This window comes from Salvelinus sp. IW2-2015, linkage group LG17 (assembly GCF_002910315.2).
Source record: "Salvelinus sp. IW2-2015 linkage group LG17, ASM291031v2, whole genome shotgun sequence".
In the NCBI taxonomy this organism is placed as follows: Eukaryota; Metazoa; Chordata; class Actinopteri; order Salmoniformes; family Salmonidae; genus Salvelinus; species Salvelinus sp. IW2-2015.
The window spans coordinates 9,438,854-9,462,712 of record NC_036857.1 but is presented as its reverse complement, the minus strand read 5'-3'; the positions used below and the strand labels follow the sequence as shown (position 1 = coordinate 9,462,712).

The 23,859-nt window shown below is 41.5% G+C and overlaps 1 pseudogene; it reads right to left on the bottom strand.

Annotated features, from left to right (window-relative positions):
• Positions 1–20,613, bottom strand: part of LOC111976868 (nuclear pore membrane glycoprotein 210-like) — a 56,890-nt pseudogene extending 36,277 nt beyond the window's left edge.
• Between the last annotated feature and the right edge of the window lie 3,246 nt (positions 20,614–23,859).

Sequence of the window (23,859 nt, the reverse complement as noted above, 5' to 3'; positions counted from 1 at the left end):
AAACTAGATCCATGAGAGAGAATTTGGTACTTCAAGGTATCCAAGAAAAAGAAGGAAAGTTCCTGAATCTGTAGTTAGAGAGTTCCTCCTTTACAGCGCTTCAGATTCCGCGCGAGTTGTCGACAAAATCCAACTTGAACGTGTTCACCGCTTCGGACAGAGAGGGCAGAGGTACTAACGCCCAATTGTTGCCAAATTTGCTTCATTTAAAGATAAAATAATTGGTTAAAAGCCTGGGATAAAAGACTTGCTGGACCAAAATTGGCATGAATGATCAGTTTCCGAAGGAAATTGCAGAACGGCGCAAAGTTTCTCGTATCCAATTTTCAATAGACGCAAAAAGTTGAAAAGGACGAGTAGCTCTCGTCGTTGATATAACTCATATATTGAAACCAGTTGTTCAGAGACACAAAGACTACTCCATGGTTATTTTAAAATTTACAAAGTTCTCATAGACGAGGAAAATAAACACAATTCAAGCCCGGTTACTGATTGTAACAATATAACAAAAATATATAGCTTTTCTATAAATCTTCACAAATAACTAATTGAACACACAAGCTCTATTTTTACATAGTGAAGATAAAACTAAGTAAACAGAAGGCACAGTATGTGTGGATGGTATGGTTTGTGTTTATTTTTTATTTTATTTGTTTATGTTTGGAAAGTTGAGTGAGTGAGTAATGAAATGGTTGCATATCCCAGAGCCAATGTATTGCTGTGAGCCGGGTATGAGAGGGATTTCAAGGTTGTTCAGATGATGGATATACCTTTTATAATGAATTATACGTCTTATTTATTTATTGTCCTATCATGGAGAACTACATTTATTTTAAAATTTTAATTAATTAATATCTAATTATTTATTATCCTATTTTAATGGTAGCGGTCCATGGCCCTATACCCTAGACACCCACCTGAATGACCCAGATACTAAGGAGAAGTCCTAACTGTTTTATGTGCTCGCTGTAAGCGGTCTGTAGCAGCTAAAATGAGGTCAGAGACCAAGAGCAGCACTGCCCCCTCAAGATCTGAGCCTGCTTGGCAGGGTTGGTCCTGCAAAGCCAAAGCCCCCTAAAGGGAGAGCATAATATACAAGGAAATTCTCAAAGCTGCTAATGAGAACCTTGACGACCTTGTACCTAGCCGGTGGGGATTCCGGTGGGGTGCCCCCACCCAGGCAGTGGCAGTGCTGGCAACACTAGCTGCAGTAACCCATGGGAGGGGGTCACATCGGACATTCAGAGAGGGGGTATATTATTGTGGCCCTGGCGGCACAAAATCAAAGCGTCGGACTGCATGGAGATGCGGTGGGACATGGTCATGACGGGTGGCCGTATTGTGGTGTTTCAGGACTAAGGTGTACATTTGACCACCATTATCTAGGATGTGACAATGGTAAATAAATTCTCAATTTTTGCTCATTATTTTGCGCCGGTCTTGCAGGCCTTCTCATGCAGCTGCAACTGCAGTAACATTTGTAAATCATGACCCATCTTGAGTTGGGCTCTGGATGGTGCAATTGTTGAGAAAGTGAGCTTATGGTTGTGTGGGGGTAAGGGCTGAGTGATGTGTGTGAGTGTATGTGTGTATCCCACAACTGTTGCGAAGGAAGAAGTAAAGATGTTAGGGACAATAGAGGATGATCCACAGCTATATATAATACAAAAAACAGGTGAGTGGCAATGGAAATGCATATGGAATTGATCTACTACAATCCGTGTAAATGGCACTGTATGCTCTTTTCAAAGGATGGATCCCAGTCGGTTCAGGGCTATGGGATACAGGGGTCGAGGGTGGTCTGCCGGGCATTGGGATGACAACCCAACTCGGGTTGAGGAGGACTTTTAGCGGGTGGAATAGTAGGACCAATTGGAGGTTTACTTAGTAGAAATTGCAAAAATATCATGGTACAACTATATAGACACTCAATCCTTATGTTACTTTTTAATAGTACGTTTACAAAAATATATTCTGATTAAAAGACTGAAAGGTGTTCTCATTATGGTAAGTGGTGAATAAGTATAGCCAGTTACAATTGTAATGGCTTAGCAGATAATAAGAAAAGAACGATCAGTATTTACCTGGCTAAAAAGAGAAGGATTATAATATCTATTGTTTACAGGAAACCCATTCAACAGTTTTAGATGAAGTTTTGTGGAAAAAGAACTGGGGGGGGCAAAATAATTTTCTCCCATGGGCAAAGAAATTCAAAAGGGGTGACGGTTCTAATTAACAATAATTTTGATCCAAATGTTGCCAAATTGTCCCAAACAGATCCTCAAGGTAGATGGATTATTTTAAAATGTATTGACAATAAACAAATATGGCTGGTTAAACCTATACGGTCCGAATAATGATGATCCAAGCTTCTTTGAAAATATATATAAGAATTTATCAACTCTACAAGCAACACTAGACTCTATTATTATAGTGGGAGATTTTAATACGGTCTTAAATACCTCTATAGACCGGAAAGGAATTCACACTACAAACTATCACCCTCAGGCACTTAAGGAAATCAATGAATGTCATGGATATATTGGAAATTAGTGGATATATGGAGACTAAATACCGCTGATTTAGTGAGTATACATGGCGAGGACTGAATCAAGCTAGTCGTCTTGACTACTTCTTTATACCATTCTCTCTGGCCACCAAAAGTTAAAAAAGTGTTGATTAGGGGATAGAATGCGGTCGGATCATCACATAATTGCATATATATTTCTCTTACAGAATTTCCACGTGGGCGAGGATATTGGAAATTTAATCAAAGTCTACTAGATGATAATTGTTTAGAACTAGACAGAAGACTTTATAACTGACTTTTTCAGACATAACATAGGTACAGCAGATCCCCTTATGTATGGGACACTTTTAAGTGTGCCTTTAGAGGCCATGCAATTCAGTACTCATCTATAAAACCAAAAGCAATTTCGATCAAAAGAGTCCATATTAACAAAAGGAAATTGAAGGACTAACAGTACAGTTAGATAGCAATAAAAACGTACCACAGAGGCACAGAAATAAGTTAGAGGAAAACAAAAAAGAAATGGAGGAACTTATTCAAGAAAGATCCAGTGTAATATATATAAAAAATAAAGCGAACTGGATGGAATTATGGGGAAAAATGCACAAATTCTTTTTCAATCTTCAATATATAGAAATGCTACCAAAAAAAAAGTAGTAAAACTTGTTACAAATGATGGAGTCACGCATGATTCACCCAAAAGATTATATTTGAAAGAGAAGTAAAGTACTTTAAAGAATATGTTTTCGTTTCAGGCCCTCCATCTCCACTAACTAAACTAAATTGTATGGATTTTTTTCCTCATTAATAATGTTAAAATTAACATCTGTACAGAAAGACTCATGTGAAGGCCAAATTACAGAGGAGGAACTGCTTGATGCAATTGGGGCCTTTAAGATGGGAAAACTCCAGGGTGGATGGCATACCAGTGGAAGTATACAAAACTTTTTTTGATATACTCAAAGGACCATTATTAGCTTGTTTTAACCACTCCATATAAAATGGTAGATTATCAGACATGCAACAAGAGGTCTGATATCGTTATTACTGAAACAGGACCCAAGTGGTATATATATAAGATCCAGTCCAATTAAAAATTGGAGACCTCTTACACTTCAGTGTTGTGATGCAAAAAATCCTAGCAAAATGCTTGGCGCATAGAATAAAAAAAGTTTTGTCAGATATTATTCATCCTAATCAGACAGGTTTCTTACATGGACGAATACATTGGAGATAATATAAGGCAAGTACTGGAAACAATAGAACACTATGAAATATCGGGGACACCAGGCCTGGTTTTCATAGCTGATTTTGAAAAAGGCTTTTGATAAAGTACGACTGGAGTTTATATATAAATGGCCTAGAATATTTCAATTTTGGGGAATCTCTTATAAAATGGGTAAAATTATGTATAGTAACCCTAGGTGTAAAATAGTAAATAATGGCTACATCTCAGAAAGTTTTAAACTATCTAGAGGAGTAAAACAAGGTTGTCCACTATCGGCATATCTATTTATTAATTGCCATCGTAAATGTTAGCTGTTAAAATTAGATCAAACATTAATATTAAGGGATTAGAAATCCGTGGCTTAAAAACTAAGGTGTCATTGTATGCTGATGATTCATGTTTTCTTTTAAAACCACAACTAGAGCTCTCCAGGGCCTCATAGAGGATCTAGATACCTTTGCTATCCTCTCTGGATTAAAACCAAATATATGATAAATGTACCATATTACGTATTGGATCACTAAAAAATACACATTTTATATTGCCATGTAGTTTACCAATTAAATGTCTGACGGAGATGTGGACATACTCGTGTATAAAATCCCAAAAGAAAGAAATGATCTCACTCCAATAAATTTTATAGAAAGTTAGCAAAAAATAGATAAAGATCTTGCTACCATGGAAAGGAAAATACCTGTCTATTTGTGGAAAAAATCACCCTGATTAACTCTTTAGTCATATCACAGTTTAACCTATTTGCTTATGTGTTTCCTACACCTAGTGACCTGCTTTTTAAATTATATGAACAAAAAATATTCCATTTTATTTGGAACGGCAAGCCAGATAAAATTAAAAGGGCCTATTTATATAACGAATATGAATTCGGAGGGCAGAAATTATTAAATATTAAAGCATTAGACCTCTCACTAAAGGCATCAGTCATACAAAAGTTATACTTAAATCCAACTGGTTCTCTAGTAAATTTGGTACGAATGTCTCATCCTATATTCAAGAAGGGCCTTTTCCCCTTTATTCAGATTACACATGCTCACTTTCGGTTGTTTGAAAAGGAAATAATCTCCAAAATATCCTTATTTTTTAAACAAGCCTTAGAAAGTTGGTTGCAATTTCAGTTTAATCCACCTGAAAGGACGGAACAAATAGTACAACAAATATTGTGGTTAAATTCAAATAAGTAATTGATTAAAAAAAATGTATTTATTGAAGAAATGTTTAAAAAAGGTATAATTTTTGTGAATGATGTCATAAATAGGACTGGTGGAGTTATGTCACACATGCAGCTAACACAGACATATGGAAATGTCTGCTCTACCCAAAATTACAACCAATTAATTGCAGCATTACACAAAAATGGAAGAGGCAAGTAGAAGGGGAAAAAAGTAAGGAACTTGTATGTCGGCCCTGTATTAAAGAACATAAATGGTTAAAGAAAAAGTGTGATAAATAAAAACATATACCAATTTCATTTAAGGACCAAAAAACTGACAGCTGTGCCATATAAATTGCAAAATAGTTGGGAAGAGATTTTCGATGTACCCATTCCATGGCACATGGTTTATGAATTGATACGCCAAAACAACGCCGGGATTCAAAACTTCGAATTTTTCAATTTAAATTACTGTACAAAATTCTGCAACTAATAGAATGTTATATATATGGGGTATACAATCTTCCAGCTCTGCAGATTCTGTTGTGAGGAGGCAGAGTCATAGATCATTTATTTTGGTATTGTCCATATGTAGCTCGTTTTTGGTCACAGGTCCAGGAATGGCTGAAGAATTGCAACATTTGCCTAAAACTAACGCTACAGATAGCAATACTGGGGGATTTGAAAAGCCATAGTCAATCAATCAATAATATAATATTATTTTTAGCAAAAATGTTTATTTTTAATTTACAATCTATAGAAGCTATGAGAATAGGAAGGTTCAAGTCTTTTGTGAAGCATCACAGCACAGTTGAAAAATATATGGCAAATAAAAATCCGAAATGGATGATGTTGGAAGATAGATGGGAGGGGTTGAGTGGAACTGAAGGGTGGGACTAATAACAAGATAACAATGTAGGGCATACGGGATCTGTGAAATGTGTATAGGTGCGGAGCTTTTTGTGAAATAGCACAGTTACAAGTGGAAATAAAAATTGGATGGACAACAGAAATAGAGGAAGGACTAAGAACAAAATAAGAGAAGAACTATTGTAAAGTGGACTGTGTCTGTAAGATGGGTATAAGATGTATAATTGAAGGGTAAAAGCAGAAGTGTTTTTAGTTTACTCCAATTGGGGGATCGGTGGTAGGGTGCGGGGAATAATAAAAAGGTATATTCTTTAAAAAAGTATGTCTATATAGGTATGTGTATGTATATATGTGTATATGTATGCATGCGTGTATGGATATATATATTTACCCAAAAAATATGGGGGATTGGAAATGATGCAGACAATTACATTGGAAGCAACATTCTTTCCGCAAGATTAAGCTGATCCAAACCCCCCCCCCAAAAAAAAAAAAAAAAAAAAACGGTCCAGATGGCTAGACTAACTCTACTAGCTGTGACAACACAGTAACGCAGGTCAGCCTGTTATTTATAGCCGTCTATACCCCTGGAGGGCTGCTGTCTGCCAGCCACGAGCTGAGATGATCGAAGGAAACTATTTTAAAAGGAGCTAAAGTTCTTCTACTCCTCTAATGTTCCTGTCTCTCGCTCCTAAAAATACATCTGATTGCGGTCCTTGAGCCAGTATTTGATTCTTAACTATAGAGTATGATAATCCATCTCCACAGACTACTTCAAAAACAAGGTAAGAAATTCAGGAAATTATTAAACGGAATGCCTTATACAGAGATTCTTGTATTTTCGCCTTGAGCTTAGCGTGGCCCGTTTTCAGTCCTGACACCAAGATGAGATCTCCCTGTAAGTAGACTCAGAGAATTTAAGAACCCTTGAGGGAAGGAAAATGCATAACAAGCCTATTATTGACAGTGACAAACTGACATCTTACAATTAACCTAAGTAATATGTTGAACTTGTGATAAGATAATCTGAGGTCTATCATATACTATTCTGGCACAAGGCAAATCATATAAAGATGTATTTAAATAACCTGATAAATCACAGGTTAGATTGTATTTGTATTGAACTGCCATCCTTAAACCAATTCTTGTTAGAATTACATTGTTGACTATCTACTTTAACGTTCACTCCTACAGGCAGGCTCCTTTCTCCAGGCTTGAGTGCACAGCAATGTGGAGGAACTCACCGTAATGAGTTGCAGGAGTAAGGGAATCTATCCCTGTCTGCATCTTTCACTATGGTCCAATCAAACACCAAGCTCGCCAGAGTACTGAAGGTGTTTCCTGCACAATCAACAATTTTGGGGTTAGAGACATGGCTTAACACATGCGTCCAATGCTTGGGATTTGATTTAAAGTACATAAAAATGTAGATGACCCAATTTAATTTTCAACTAAAAATATATATTACATGTGACATGCAAAACATTGTCTTGTGAATTTGATGTGAAGTGTTCAAAGGACTTAACCATTTACACTCGTAAGAATTGGCCTATATGGATAGGGCTAAATTGAAATGTTTCTTACAGAAGAAATATGAAAAGCATATGCACAACAATGGTAGGCATTGAAAGGAAACAGTTTGGATATTATGGGGAAGTTATTAGACCAAAAGGTGAGGACAACAGTTCACCTGACAAGACGGAATCCAAACATTATACTGTTGAATTCATGTGCATTTTACATTTACTGTACTTTTTGCAGCATTTGGTGATAATAAAAATCCTGGAAAATGTGGGGTAGGTGCAACATAAGATAAAATAAATGACAAAGTGTGCCGTAAAGCCCTTTAAATGCACTTATGGCTCCAAGAAGAGTCTTCAACAGCTTTCATGAGCTCTCCTAGCTGTGCCGTTGTTTGGAACACAACCCTGCATCCCCAACATCACACAATTACTGTTGTTGTTTACGCATATAAAGGATAAATCACTGTGGACAAGACTGAAAATAGAGCACACTAGTTTGACAAGTCCCTAAAGGTTGCAGTCACGTAAGCCCAAACAAAACCAGCAATCCTCTCAACACGATATTTTAGCTATTCCATTTGACAGATCTGAGAGTAGTACACATCAAGGCCAAAACAAACACCAAAATGCAATGCGCCTTTGGGCTGTCATCAAAGAGAATCAGGTTGTGGCGCCAGCTCATGTAAAAGAGTGTCTGTGCCTGGCCATAATGAAACCAGTGAGACAGAACAAACAGAGACATTAACTGCTGCATCACGACATGGAAGGCCGGCCTCACGACATCTCAATCATCACTACTGGAAAAGTCGTTAAACCCTCCTAGTGCACACAACAATGTGGATCTCTCTACGCATTATACTAAAGCGGGTAGCACTTTTCAGTTCTTCTTATATCTCTGTAGGAATCTCTGCAATTACTCTATTAACATTGTATTAACATGTTGATACATAGCAATTGAGTAATTATATTGTCAAAAAAATACACAAGTGGAATCAGGACTTTATGATACCATGTTGATTCAATGTTATGAGTAATTACAGTGTTACTACATAGGTAGGTGTTATTATGACAGCACATGCCGATGTAAAAGGTCTTTGTTGACCAAAAGAGAACCAACAAACATAAGAGTGTATCCTTGAACACTCACCTTCAGAGTCCAGTGTGTGGATCTTCAGTTCCAATGGTGAGTCCTCCAGGTGCAGCTCTCTGGTGGTGGACACTATCTGGATCTCACTGATTATGTCCACGATGGCATGACAGCGCAGCACCTGTCCCATTACTGAGGAGAGGGGAAACGAGTCACATACACAAGTACTGTATTAACACTTGAGACATCTACAGAACCAGAAGTGTATATTCAAAAAAAGTCAGGAATCAGTTGAGGCTAACTCAGCTGAGTTTTGATAGGTCATGCCGTGATGAGTCATGTGCTACATTCAGTATCGGACTGTACAACGTGGCAGAAGTCTGGGTGTTGTTGTAATTCTGGATGGCCAGAGAGCTAGCAACAATGACAAGAAGCTTCCATGTGGGGGCTTGTAGGTGGCTCATTTCAGCTAGTTTTATCTTGTTCTTGATACCATGTCTTGTTTTGAGGTGAAGATGCTCCTAAGCAACTTTGCAGTATTTTTTAAAATGTTATTTCTCACGTTATAAGTCTAGAATGTTCTTTGCAATATTACACACAGCCGGAAAGAACTTTTGGATATCAGAGAGGCGTTAACTCACCAGTATTTTTACCAGGAATATGACTTTCCTGAATTGGATCCTTAATTCGCACCTTTCAAAGCAATTGAACTTATCCTAGAGGCTGCTCCAAGACGCCGCCAGCGGAGAAGAAGTATTCGTGGTGGACTTTTAGTTAGACTCAGAAAACGTGCACACCATCCACCGCTTCCAAGTATATTACTCTCTAGTATTCAGTCCCTGGACAATAAAGTAGACGAGCCCAGGGCGAGAATCTCCTTCCAGAGAGACATCAGGGATTGTAACACTGTTTCACGGAACCATGGCTCTCTCCAGATATACTGTACCTGTCCATACAGCCAGCTTGGTTCTCATTACATCGTGCAGATAGGCGGAGGTGTATGTTTCATGATTAACTACTCATGGTGTGATTGTTGTAACTTACAGTAACTTAAGTCCTTTTATTTAACCGACCTAGAATACCTCAATCAAATGCCGACCGCATTACCATGGTTGAGAATTTTGTCTTCGGTAATCGCCATGTCCGTGTATATTCCCCATCAAGCTGATACCACGACAGCTGTCAAGGAACTACACTGGACCTTGTACAAACTGGAAACCGCATATCCGGAGGCAACATTTATTATAGCTGGGGACTTTAATAAAGCAAATCTGAGGAAAACGCTACCGAAGTCCTATGAACACATCGCCTGTGGTACTCACGCTTCGAAAACTCTAAACCGATGTTACTCTCCCTTCCAGAATGACTACAAGGCCCAACCCCCACCCTCCGTTCGGCAAATCAGACCAAGAATCCATTTTCCTTCTCCCTTCCTATAGGCAGAACTTTAAAAACAGGGAGTACCCCTGCTAAGGTCTATTCAACGCTGGCCTGACCAATTGGAATCCATGCTTCAAGACTGTTTTGATCATGCGGACTGGGATATGTTCCGGGTTGCCTCTGAGCATAACATTGACGTATACACTGACACGGTGACTGAGTTCATCAGGAAGTGTATAGGGGATGTTGTTCCCACTGTGAATATTAAACCTATCCAAATCAAAAACCGTGGATAGATGGCAGCATTCGTGCAAAACTGAAAGTGCGAACCACCGCATTCAAACACGGCAAGGTGACTGGGATACAAACAATCCAATTATGCCCTCCATAAAGGCAATCAAACATTCAAAACGTCAGTACAGAGACAAAGTGGAGTCGCAATTCAACGGCTCAGACAAGATGTACTGTATGTGGCAGGGACTCCAGGCAATCATGGATTACAAAGGGAAAACCAGCCATGTCACAGACACCGACGTTTTGATCCCGGACAAGCTAAACATCTTCATTACCTGCTTTGAGGATAACACAGTGCCAACGCTCTCGTTCTCTGTGTCCGATGTAAGACAGTTAAGCGTGTTAACCCTCGCAAGGCTGCCGGCCCAGACAGCATCCCTAGCCGGGTTCTCGAAGCATGCGCAGACCAGCTACATGGCGTGTTAATGGACATAATCAATCTATCCCTATCCTAGCATTCATTAGTCATCATGAAATGCTTCAAGAGGCTAGCTAAGGATCATATCACCTCCAGCTTACCCGACACCCTAGACCCACTGCAATTTGCATACCGCCCCAATAGATCCATGGATGATGCAATCAATCGCACTGCCCTATCCCATGTGGACAAGAGGAATACCAGCATAAGAATGCCATTCATTGACTACAGCTCAGACTATAACATCATAGTACCCTCCAAGCTCATCGTCACCTATGCAACTGGGTCCTGGACTTCCTGACATGCTGTCCCCAGCTGGTCAAGGTATGAAACAACATCTCCACTATGCTGATCCTCAACACAGGGGCCACACAAGGGTGCGTGCTCAGCCCCCTCCCGTACTCCCCGTTTACCCATGACTACGTGGCCACGCATGCCTCCAACTCAAATCATCAAGTTCTCAGACCACACAACAGTGGTAGGCCTGATTACTAACAATGACGAGACAGCCTACAGGGAAGAGGTGAGGGCCCTGGTAGGGTTGTGCCAGGAAAATAACCTCCCTCAACATCAACAAAACAAAAGGAGCTGATAGTGGACTTAAGGAGACAGCAGAGGGAGCACGCCCCCATCCACAGGGCTGCAGTGGAGAAGGTGAAAAGCTTCCAAGTTCCTCAGCGTTACTGACAATCTGAAATGGTCTACCCACACAGTGGATGCTGTAGAAATTTGGCTTGGCCAATAAGACCCTCAAACTTTTACAGATGCACAATTGAGAGCATCCTGTCGGGCTGTATCACCGCCTGGTACGGCAACTGCACCGCCCACAACCGTAGGGCTCTCCAGAGGGGGGTGCGGTCAGCCCAACGCATCACAGGGAGCACACTGCCTGCCCATCAGGACACCCGGTGTCACAAGGCCAAAAAGATCAAGGACCTCAGCCACGGCCTGTTCACCCGCTATCATCCAGAAGGAGAGGTCAGTGCAGGTACATCACAGCTGGGAGCGAGAGACTGAAAAACAGGCCATCAGACTGTTAAACAGCCATCACTAGCCCGGCCTCCACCCAGTCACTAGCCGGCTACCATCCGGTTACGCATGCTGCTTCAACTGTACATAGGGCAGCAGCCTAAGTCAGAAGTTTACATACACCTTAGCCAAATACATTTAAACTCAACTCCTGACATTTAATCCGAGTAAAGGGTCCCTGTTTTAGGTCAGTTAGGATCACCACTTTATTTTAAGAATGTGAATTGTCAGAATAATAGTAGAGAGAATGATTTATTTCAGCTTTAATTTCTTTCATCACATCCCAGTGGGTCAGAAGTTTACATACACTCAATTAGTATGCAGTAGCATTGCCTTTATATTGTTTAACTTGGGTCAAACGTTTTGGGTAGCCTTCCACAAGCTTCCCACAGTAAGTTTGGTGAATTTTGGCCCATTTCCCCTGACAGAGCTGGTGTAACTGAGTCAGGTTTGTAGGCCTCCTTGCTCGCACACACTTTTTCAGTTCTGCCCACAAATATTCTAGAGGATTGAGGTCAGGGCTTTGTGATGGCCATTCCAATACCTTCGTTGTCCTTAAGCCATTTTGCAACAACTTTGGATGTATGCTTGGGGCCATTGTCCATTTGGAAGACCCATTTTCTACCAAGCTTTAACTTCCTGACTGATGTTTTGAGATGTTGCTTCAATATATCCATATAATTTTCCATCCTCATGATGCCATCTATTTTGTGAAATGCACCAGTCCCTCCTGCAGCAAAGCACCCCCACAACATGATGCTGCCACCCCCATGCTTCACGGTTGGGATGGTGTTCTTTGGCATGCAAGCCTCCCCCTTTTTCCTCCAAACATAACGTTATGGCCAAACAGTTCTATTTTTGTTTAATCAGACTAGAAGACATTTCTCCAAAAAGTATGATCTTTGTCCCCATTTGCAATTGCAAACCGTAGTCTGGCTTTTTTATGCCAGTTTTGGAGCAGTGGCTTCTTCCTTGCTGAGCGGCCTTTCAGGTTATGTCGATATAGGACTCGTTTTACTGTGGATATAGATACTTTTGTACCTGTTTCCTCCAGCATCTTCACAAGGTCCTTTGCGAATGTTCTGGTATTGATTTGCACTTTTCACACCAAAGTACGTTCATCTCTAGGAGACAGAACGCGTCTCCTTCCTGAGCGGCATGACGGCTGCGTGGTCCCATGGTGTTTATACTTGCGTACTATTGTCTGTACAGATGAACGTGGTACCTTCAGGCGTTTGGAAATTGCTCCCAAGGATGAACCAGACTTGTGGAGGTCTACAATTCTTTTTTAGAGGTCTTGGCTGATTTCTTTTGATTTTCCTTTTGATTTCCCATGATGTCAAGCAAAGAGGCACTGAGTTTGAAGGTAGGCCTTGAAATACATCCACAGGTACACCTCCAATTGACTCAGATGTTCTAAATTAGCCTATCAGAAGCTTCTAAAGCCATGACATAATTTTATGGAATTTTCCAAGCTGTTTAAAGGCACAGTCAACTTAATGTAAATATGGCACCACAACAAACCTGCCAAGAGAGGGCCGCCCACCAAAACTCACAGACCAGGCAAGGAGGGCATTAATCAGAGAGGCAACAAAGACACCAAAGATAACCCTGAAGAAGCTGCAAAGCTCCACAGGGAAGATTGGAGTATCTGTCCATAGGACCACTTTAAGCCTTACAATCCACAGAGCTGGGCTTTACAGAAGAGTGGACAGAAAAAATACATTGCTTAAGAATAAGCAAACACGTTTGGTGTTCACCAAAAGGCATGTGGGAGACTCCCCAAACATATGGAAGAAGGTACTCTGGTCAGATGAGACTAAAATTGAGCTTTTTCGCCATCAAAGAAAACGCTATGACTGGCGCAAACCCAACACCTCTCATCACCCCAAGAACACCATACCCACAGTGAAGCATGGTGGTTGCAGCATCATGCTGTGGGGATGTTTTTCCATCGGCAGGGACTGGGAAACTTGTCAGAATTGAAGGAATGATGGATGCCCAAGGAATGATGGATGCAAGAATGGCCTGCCATCAGTCAGGATGTGGCCCAGAAGTTAATTGACAGCATGCCAGGGCAGATTGCAGAGGTCTTGAAAAAGAAGGGTCAACACTGCAAATATTGACTCTTTGCATCAAATTCATGTAATTGTCAATAAAAGCCTTTGACACTTATGAAATGCTTGTAATTATACTTCAGTATTCCATAGTAACATCTGACAAAAATATCTAAAGACACTACTTTGTGGAAATTAATATTTGTGTCATTCTCAACTTTTGGCCACGACTGTATGTGAACAACCCTTCCAATTAGTGGATTTGGCTATTTCAGCCACACTCGTTGCTGACAGGTGTATAAAATTGAGCACACAGCCATGCAATCTCCATAGACAAACAAAGATTGGCGGTAGAATGACCTTATTAAAGAGCTCAGTGACTCAACATGGTACTGTCATAGGACACCACCTTTCCAACAAGTCAGTTTGTCAAATCTCTGCCTTGCTAGAGCTGCCCCGGTCAACTGTAAGTGCTGTTATTGTGAAGTGAAAATGTCTAGGAGCAACAACGGCTCAACCGCAAAGTGGTAGGCCACACAAGCTTACAGGATGGGCCCGCCAAGTGCTGAAGCCCGTAACACGTAAAAATAGTCTGTCCTCTGTTACAACACTCACTACCAAGTTCCAAACTACCTCTTAAAGCAACGTCAGCACAAGAACGGTTTGTCAGGAGCTTCATGAAATGAGTTTCCATGGCCGAGCAGCCACACACAAGCCTAAGATCACCATCCGGAATGCCAAGAATCAGCTTGAGTGGTGTAAAGCTTGCCGCCATTGGACTCTAGAGCAGTGGAAACTCGTTCTCTGGAGTGATGAATCACCTTTTAACCATCTGGCAGTCTGACAGAAGAATCTGTGTTTGGAGGATGCCAGAAGAACGCTACCGGCCTAAAAGCATAGTGCCAGTTGTAACATTTGATGTTAGAGGAATAATGGTCTGAGGCTATTTTTCATGGTTCGGGCTAGTTCCCTTAGTTCCAGTGAAGGGAAATCTTAACACTACAGCATACAATGACATTCTAGACAATCGTGTGCTTCCAACTTTGTGGCAAGAGTTTGGGGAAGGCTCTTTCCTGTTTCAGCATGACAATGCCCCCGTGCAAAAAGCGAGGCCCATACAGAAATGGTTTGTCGAGATAGGTGTGGAAGAACTTGACTGGCCTTCACAGAGCCCCTGACCTTAACTCCATCCAACCCCTTTGGGATGAATTGGAACACCGACTGCGAGCCAGGCCTAATCGCCCAACATCAGTGCCCAACCTCAGTAATGCTTGTGGCTGAATGGAAGCAAGTCCCCGCAGCAATGTTCCAATATCTAGTGGAAAGCCTCCCCAGAAGAGCGGAGGCTGTTATTTAATGCAACGGAGGGACCAACTCCATATTAATGCCCATGATTTTGGAATGAGATGTTCGACGAGTTCGACACATGAAGTGTGTGTATGTATACATACAGTCCGGACTCCGACATTGCTCTTCCTAATAGTTCTAAATTCCATTATTTAACTTTTTTTAGACATGGCTAAAATTCTATGTAACAATGTATTTGAGAGACAACAGGTGCTCATTGTGCAAATGTATTAATGTTCTCAATAAACATTGGAGATTAAATATAATTCACATGTTGTCTACCATCTAAGCCAACCCCATCTGTTTTGCCCCATAGTTGTGTACATGTCGGTTTTGTTACTAAACACCCAACCCGTCTATAGCATTGGAGTAAACCGCCGATTTACACTATTACACAATGCTGTAAACCAGTGTTCTTCATTCCTTTTACTGGGCCCCACAGGGATGTACTTTTTTGTTCTAACCCAGCACTACCAATCCTGATTCAGCTAATCAAGGGAAATGTTTCAACATATAGTTAATAGGGCTGACTTGTGCACTACACTGAGTAGATTGTCTGCTGAAGCTTTTAGGCTAAATCACCTCAACTTCCAAGGACCAAAGCATAACAAGTCCTTATCAATAAGAGTTTAGAGAATCTATAAGGCTCTTATCTCAATTCAACCATCATGAACTAGTTGATGAGCAAGTAGTAGCACTGTACCCATTCATGTTAGCCTCATATCATGCTGCTTCAAAAAGGACACAAAGGCTATTTGACCAAAAGCTTAGCCACAATAAACAGACATTTGCATTGACACCAAGTAAGCAGATGTTCTCTCTTCATTCAAGCAGGTACTCTACTTCAGTGGTTCCCAACTTTTCTTTTGCTCTGCACAGAGTACCCTTGATGTACCTACCCCCCCCATGTGAATTTTACCAGTAAGCCTGTGGTTTCATGAGTCTTCAAGTATCCCCTGTGGATAGGCCAAGTACCCCCAGGGGTCCTACTACACCTGGTTAGAAACCCCTGCTCTACTCACCGACATCCTCAACCAGTATGATGCTGGTGAGTCTGGAGGAATGTGTGGAGCAGGCCTGGAGAACAGCTCTCTGGGAACACTGTCTGCTGAGGTCAGCCTCTACAGCCTCGATGTTGGCCACCTCTGGTCTGGTGGAAGACCTGGAGGTACGAAAGGTACTGTATTCAGACGCTCTGGGGACAATATAAGTTTATAGATAAATACTTATATTTATTCAAAACAAACGCATTTTGCTTTCATCTGGTTGCTTTCTGTCCTCTTCAGCAAAACCTGGTGAGCATAAATCGGTCTAATAAATCAGATTTTGCCCAAGGACATGTTGGAAGCTGTTATCTAATGACAGGAAAGAATAAAATCTGTTTTGACAGGAAATGTATATGATTGATGAGGCACAGATTCTAAAATGAAAGGCATAAAGTTGATTGAGTATTTATAAACTTGTACCGTCAGCTCTTGTACCGTCAGCTTTAAGTCACTCAAATATTACACGAATAAACATTAGACATGGCAAAATGTATAGAATTGAAAGAAAATGAGCTTTAACCCACAAAATGTTCTCTGCACCACATAGGCAAAATGTGTAGAATTGCAGGAAATAAGCTTTAAACCTGCTAAATTCTCTCACCCAACAAGAGTGGTACAGTGCTTGTGCCCATAAAAATAGAAGTGGCGTGCGCAGGGGGGGGGGACGTTCTCCAATGTAGGAAGGGGGGCCTGAGTGAAAAAGTTTGGGAACACCTGCGGAACCCCTGCTCTAGCGGATGACAGTTTATGGGGGGCATGTGGCTGGTGCTCATGGTGTGCATGAGCCCAAGTAGGTTATTTTCAATGCATGGTCATGGGTGTTAGATTGTATCCAACCCAAAACTATAGCTTTAATAAAGAACTTTACTTTCCATTAAACAAATTCTTTCTGATTTCAGATTTACTTGACTATATGCCACAGTGTAGCAGTTCATGTTGTAACGCGTCCCACACGACCTATGAGTAAGATATGAAAGACGATACCTGCGGGGACCAAGCAATACAGTTGTCTGTTTCCTAGCGATAATCTCTTTTTACAGATATTCACTTACCATCTGTAACAGGCCTTCAGTTGCTTCCAATGTGAAGTATATTCTGGTGCTTCGGGCAAGTGGTAATAACACTGGGGATATTCAACTTTGATGAGGCACTTGTGGTGTGAATTGAACTTGATTTGAACAAAAACACTGATAGCGTGATCAGCGCAAAAATCGCAATTTCCGATAGCCAGATAGATTGCAGGTACTGCTATTATCAATAGAAAATAATACAAAATAAAATATGTTAGAGGTTATAGCCAACTAGCCTACAGTGCAATAATTGTATATTTCTTCCATCCTCAATTATCCTAGTTTCCGACACTGAGTGATCACCACGGGGTAACATAATCGTTACAATGAACTAACATGACTACTGTAACCATTTCCTTCAGCAAACATTAGAACCATTGATAGTTACCTTAGTTTCAATTTCTGACAATAATGGAGAGCGGCAGCCGCATAACTATGATAATTTCGCCGGTTCCTAAAAATGTACGCCTTCAATTCAAATAGCCTTCAAATCTCTTGGATAAAATATACAGCAGACCTTCCCCTACCATCTAAGTTTAGAATAAAAAGTAATTTCAACAAAAATGATGTAGAAATACCCGCCATTACAAATAATTAGAGCTGGAGCGTGCATGCTGGCTGGGAGTTAGTTGACGTCATTTACAAAGTAAAGTAGTGGATGTGATGCGATGATGACGCTTTGTCTTAAAGATGCAGTAGTGCTCAGCTTTTAGCCCACCAACAACATGCAGCGAGCGACCTACAGTATGTATCATTACCACCACAACTGACACATACTTAATATATTTTGTAATTTTCTACTCCCTATATATAGCCATGTTATTTTCACTCGTTCTTTTTATTCGTTATTCACTGTGTATTTATTCCTCGTGTCACAATTGTTTATGTACATGTTTTATTATTTATCTTATCTTTAACTCAGCATGGTTGGAAATGGACCTGTAAGTAAGCATTTTCCTGTTCGTCTACACCTGTTATTCAGGAAGCAAGTGTGAAATAAAATTGGATTTGACTATGCAGCTGAGCCATCTATTGAGGGAGAGCTCAATCAGTTTGATCATCAGGTGAATTATGGATGTTTGTTATAACAACAGGGCTATTATGTACAGGTGTGACTGGGACGGGTTACCATATCCCTAGGGTAGCCAATCTCAAGATATTCAACTACTGGTAGTCTGATACATAGAGTTCTACTGATACAAGCAATTATAGTGTGGTTTCAAAACACAGATTGTACTCATGTCTGTTTCTCTTTGACCCCAGACTTCTGAGGATCACTGTACAGCATTAGTTAGTGAGTAGTGAATCATTCATTGTGAATGTTGTTCATGAGGTCCGCAGGTCTAAACGACTTTCAGTAACCCAATTCTTCCTCTAACTACCAGCCTCTCTGTCTCTATTTCTCACCAGTCACCACCAGCAGAGGACATGCATGTCCTATGGATTACCCATTTTATATTAGTTAGTGCCAATCTAAACCATGGCGTTAGTTGACACTGAAATGGGAACATAATATAGCTGGCCCCAACCACTTACGACTAGACGAGTTGAGTAAATTAGCTGGGAGCAAGAGAGGACGGCTCATGATAATAATAATACATAAGACTAACTGTTTCGGCTGGGAAGCATGCGGAGGCCTTTAAGAGGTCTGTGTTTGATCTTCCTGAAGTATTTGCTCCAGTGGTGGCTGGTGGCACCTTAATTGGGACGGAACGGTAGCCTAGTGGTTAGAGTGTTGGACTAGTAACCGAAAGGTTGCAAGTTCAAATCCCTGAGCTGACAAGGTACAAATCTGTTGTTCTGCCCCTGAACAGGCAGTTAACCCGCTGTCATTGAAAATAAGAATTTGTTCTTAACTGACTTGCCTAGGTAAATAAAAAACATAGCACTTTTCAAGGACCCAAAACAGACTGAATGAAGGGAAAGAGTGTGATTAGTCAGTGTATGGGGAGGGTTTGGATACGAACCTGGTTTAGGATAAGGGGCAGATTGGGTTTAGGATATGAACCCGATTTAAGGTGGCCTGCTGTGGTGGAACGGAGTGTGTGTGGATTGGTAGGGGAGAAGAAGGTCTGACAGGTAGGGGCCAGCTTTGTAGGTCAGAAGGAGGATCTTGTAATCAATGCGTTGGAAGACAGGTAGCCAGTGGAGTTCACGGAGGACAGGAGTGATGTGCTACCGGTGAGGAGTCGGGCTGCATAGTTTTGAACCAGTTGGAGGTTATGGATGAAGCTTGAGTTGATGCCGGAGAGTAGTGGCAGGACGGGAGAGGGAAGATAATGAAGGGAATGCAGTGAATGGACTGGAGACCATTCCATTCATTACGTTCCAGCCATTACTATGAGCCCATCCTCCCCAATTAAGGTGCCACCAGCCACCACTGGAGCAAATACTTCAGGAAGATCAAACACACTCTTAAATGCTTCCCAGGCAAAACAGTTCAGAAGAGTTTGTGCATATATCATGATGACATTTTGTGACGTTTTTGTTAGTTTTGGACTTCGGTAAGGTTTTTTTGGGATGTTCGGGCACACTACACATTTGTAAAATAGCTTAAAGTCTGGGTAGAATGGGTGGGAGGTAACACAATAGGTATGTCTGCAAGAATACAAGGAGAGTGTAGTCTTTTGACCTTTTATTGAAACAGGTTTGTTGGTCTTTTGTAGGCTTCAAATGATGAGAAATGTCACAGCTGATGAAAGATGGTTTGTCTAGGAACAAACAGAGGAAACAATCACTTAACATCAAGGTATAACGGTTAAATTAGCACTATTAAGTCAGGAGGTAACGAGAAACAATATAAAAGGATAACTTTGCCTTGGCCGCCACACTGCATTCATACGATAATCATTGTCAGTGAACGCAGCTCTGCGGTTACATGTTGGTTTGCCACCTCAACCTGCCTCTCTCGCACCGGACACTTCCAGTCTCCAGCAACATGGGCACCCCTACAGTTGACACACACAACTTTTCCCACCGAAACTACACAATCCTCTCTCCCATGCCCTACTGCACACTTTCTACATCTTGGAATCTCCCTCCAAACACACTTCTGTGACATGACAATAAACGTGGTCCCAAAAACACTGCAGTAGATTCGGCACAAAAGCTCTAACAGGATAACTGATATATCCTAGCATGACATTGTCGGGTAAAGACTGATTCAGAACTTAAAAGGACAGACTGTGACACCTCTGTTTCACCACACTCCCCACCTGGCCTGTGTCAAACCAAACGATGGGAGTCACAAACACTTAAAGCTACCTGAGAAATCACTCCTTTCAATGGTGCCTTATTCCTAAGAGCAAGGTAAGAAACAGATCTTGACTGAGTTGCGTGGCATGGAAACAAACATCACAAGTGCACTTCAGGTTACCTTTGGGTTACCTTCCATGTCCATCGATGCAAGGCTTGTGCCCTGAGCTCCTCGCAACACCTTCCACCTCACTTAAATCTCCCTCATTCACTTCCATTTCACCTCCAGAGCTCGGTCTGGTGGACATCTCACTCTGTTTGTACTTGATCCCAGTCTTCTTCGACACGCCATCTCCACTTTTAATCGCCATCTTCATCAAATTAAGATTCAATCTCTTCTTCAATTCTCTTCTTCCTCTTCCATTCCTACTCCGAAATCAACCTTTCCTTGTTCCTGTCCCAATATTGCTCTTCTTCCGGATTTGCTAGCGGCCCTGTGGCATGCCGACTTAACTCCATCTCCCTAGTCAGTCAGCTGACCGTTCATCAATTCTGGGACAGGGTTCCGGTCTGGAAGCCCGCTTTTGACTGCACCTACAGTATTGCTTGGCACTCACATCTGTAGCCATTAAGTGCTTTGATAGGCATGCCACAGGGCCGCTAGCAAATCCGGAAGAAGAGCAATATTGGGACAGGAACAAGGAAAGGTTGATTTCGGAGTAGGAATGGAAGAGGAAGAAGAGAATTGAAGAAGAGATTGATAGTCATGGCTCACATCAACACCATCATCTAAGAAACCCTAGACTCACTCCAATTTGAATAACGCCCCAACAGATCCACAGATGATGCAGTCTCTATTGCACTCCACACTGCCCTTTCCCACCTGGACAAAAGGAACACTTATGTGAGAATGCTATTCATTGACTACAGCGTTCAACACCACAGTGCCCTCAATGCTCATCAATAAGCTAAGGACCCTGGGACTAAACACCTCCCTCTGCAACTGGATCTTGGACTTCCTGATGGGCCGCCCCCAGGTGGTAAGGGTAGGTAACAACCTGTCTCTTATACACATCTAGATGTGTATAAGAGACAGGTGCTCAGCCCCCTCCTGTACTCCTTCTTCACTCATGACTGCACGGCCAGGCACGACTCCAACACCATCATTAAATTTGCCGATGACACAACAGTGGTAGGCCTGATCACTGATAACAACGAGACAGCCTATAGGGACAGCCTATAGGGAGGAGGTCAGAGACCTGGCCTTGTGGTGTCAGGACAACAACCTCTATCTCAACGTGATCAAGACAAAGGAGATGATTGTGGACTACAGGAAAAAGAGGACTGAGCACGCCCCCATTCTCATCGACGGGGCTGCAGTGGAGCAGGTTGAGCGCTTCAAGTTCCTTGGCGTCCACATCACCAACAAACTAACATGGTCCAAGCACACCATGACAGTCGTGAAGAGGGCACAACAAAACGTATTCCCCCTCAGGAGACTGAAAAGATTTGGCATGGGTCCTCAGATCCTCAAAAGGTTCTACAGCTGCATTATCGAGAGAATCCTGACTGGTTGCATCAATGCCTGGTATGGCAACTGCTCGGCCTCCGACTGCAAGGCACTACAGAGGGTAGTGCGAACGGCCCAGTACATCACTGGGGCCAAGATTCCTGCCATCCAGGACCTCTAGACCAGGCGGTGTCAGAGGAAGGCCCTGAAAATTGTCAAAGACTCCAGCCACCCTAGTCATAGACTGTTCTCTCTGCTACCACACGGCAAGCGGTACCAGAGGGCCAAGTCTAGGTCCAAGAGGCTTCTGAACAGCTTCTACCCTCAAGCCATAAGACTCCTGAACAACAACATATTCACATTGCCCCCCCCCCCCTCCTCCCCTCTCCACAACACTGCCACTCTCTGTGTCATCTATGCATAGTCACTTTAAATAACTCTACCTGCATGTACATACTACCTCAACTAACCGGTGCCCCCGCACATTGACTCTGTACCGGCACCCCCCTGTATGTATTGTTATTTTTTACTGCTCCTCTTTAATTACTTGTTACTTTTATCTCTTATTCTTATCTGTATTTTTTAACGGCACTATCAGTTAGGGGCTCGTAAGTAAGCATTTCACTGTAAGGTCTACTACACCTGTTGTATCCGGCGCATGTGACTAATAAGATTTGATTTGATATTCCATAAAAAATCTGCCGTTTCCAGCTACATTAGTCATTTACAACATTAACAATGTCTACACTGTATTACTGATCAATTTGATGTTATTTTAATGGACAGAAATTGTGCTTTTCTTTCAAAAACAAGGACATTTCTAAGTTACTCCAAACTTTGGAACGGTAGTGTACATTTTATCTCAATAATGTTTTTACTTATCTATTTTTTTCTTTTTTTTCTTAAAACTGCATTGTTGGTTAAGGCCTTGTAAGTAAGCATTGCACTGTAAGGTCTACACCTGTTGTATTCGGAGCATGTGACAAATAACATTTGATTTGATTTAACTGAATCACGGCCAAGAAAGATAATTCCCATTGATGGCCCCATAGGGAATTCAAATTTGATCTTCTTAGATCCTCTACTAAGAGAATGTGTCCACACTCTTAATGCAACATGAAGAGGCGATCTGATAAACACTGTACAAAAAATGTCATTTTGTACAGTCACTGAACTATCTTAATCAACTTTTGGCTCTGCATGGTCATTATCATAGGATACAGGTATTGCAAAAAGTCTCATTATTTTCCTTTCATTACTAGGCAAAGGTGAAGCAAATGTTTCAAGTCAAAGTACCTAGTGTACCATTGGATGCTGCTGAGGGGTATAATAATGGAATTGAACACAATTGAAATAGCTGTCAGTGACATCTAGGGGTGGAAACGGGTGCACTGCATGCAGTTGGACACAGCACCTGGTAAGATACATGGCAAGGTTAGTTGCTTACACAACAGTGGAGGCTGCTGAGGGGAGGACGGCTCATAATAATGGCTTGAATGGAGTCAGTTAATTTTTTTATTTATCCTTTATTTAACTAGGCAAGTCAGTTATGAACAAATTCTTATTTACAATGACAGCCTACCCTGACCAAACCCTTACCCAAAAAAGGGGGATACCTAGTCAGTAGTACAACTGAAATGTTCTTCCACATGGCCCTCTGAATCAGAGAGGTGCAGGGGGCTGCCGTAATCAACATCCACATTGGCGCCCGGGGAACCGAACCAGGGACTGTAGTAATGGCTCTTGCACCAAGCTGCAGTGCCTTAGACCACTGCATCACTCAGGAGTACAGGAATGATGTGTTTCCATGTGGTTGATACCATTCCATTAACTCCATTCCAGCCATTATTATGAGCCGTCCTCACCTCAGCATCCTCCACTGTTGTGTTGGCTATTATCACTAACCTTGCCATGTATTTACCAGGTGCTGTATTCAACTACATGCAGTGCAACCTTTACCACCCCTAGATGTCACTGACAGCTATTTTAATTGTGTTCTTCAGAGCCTCCAAATGTGCAGGAATGGGTCATTCAGCACTCTCTGGGAGTAACATTTTTATGTCGATATACTATCTAGAGATATACCATTATATTATAAACTATTTTG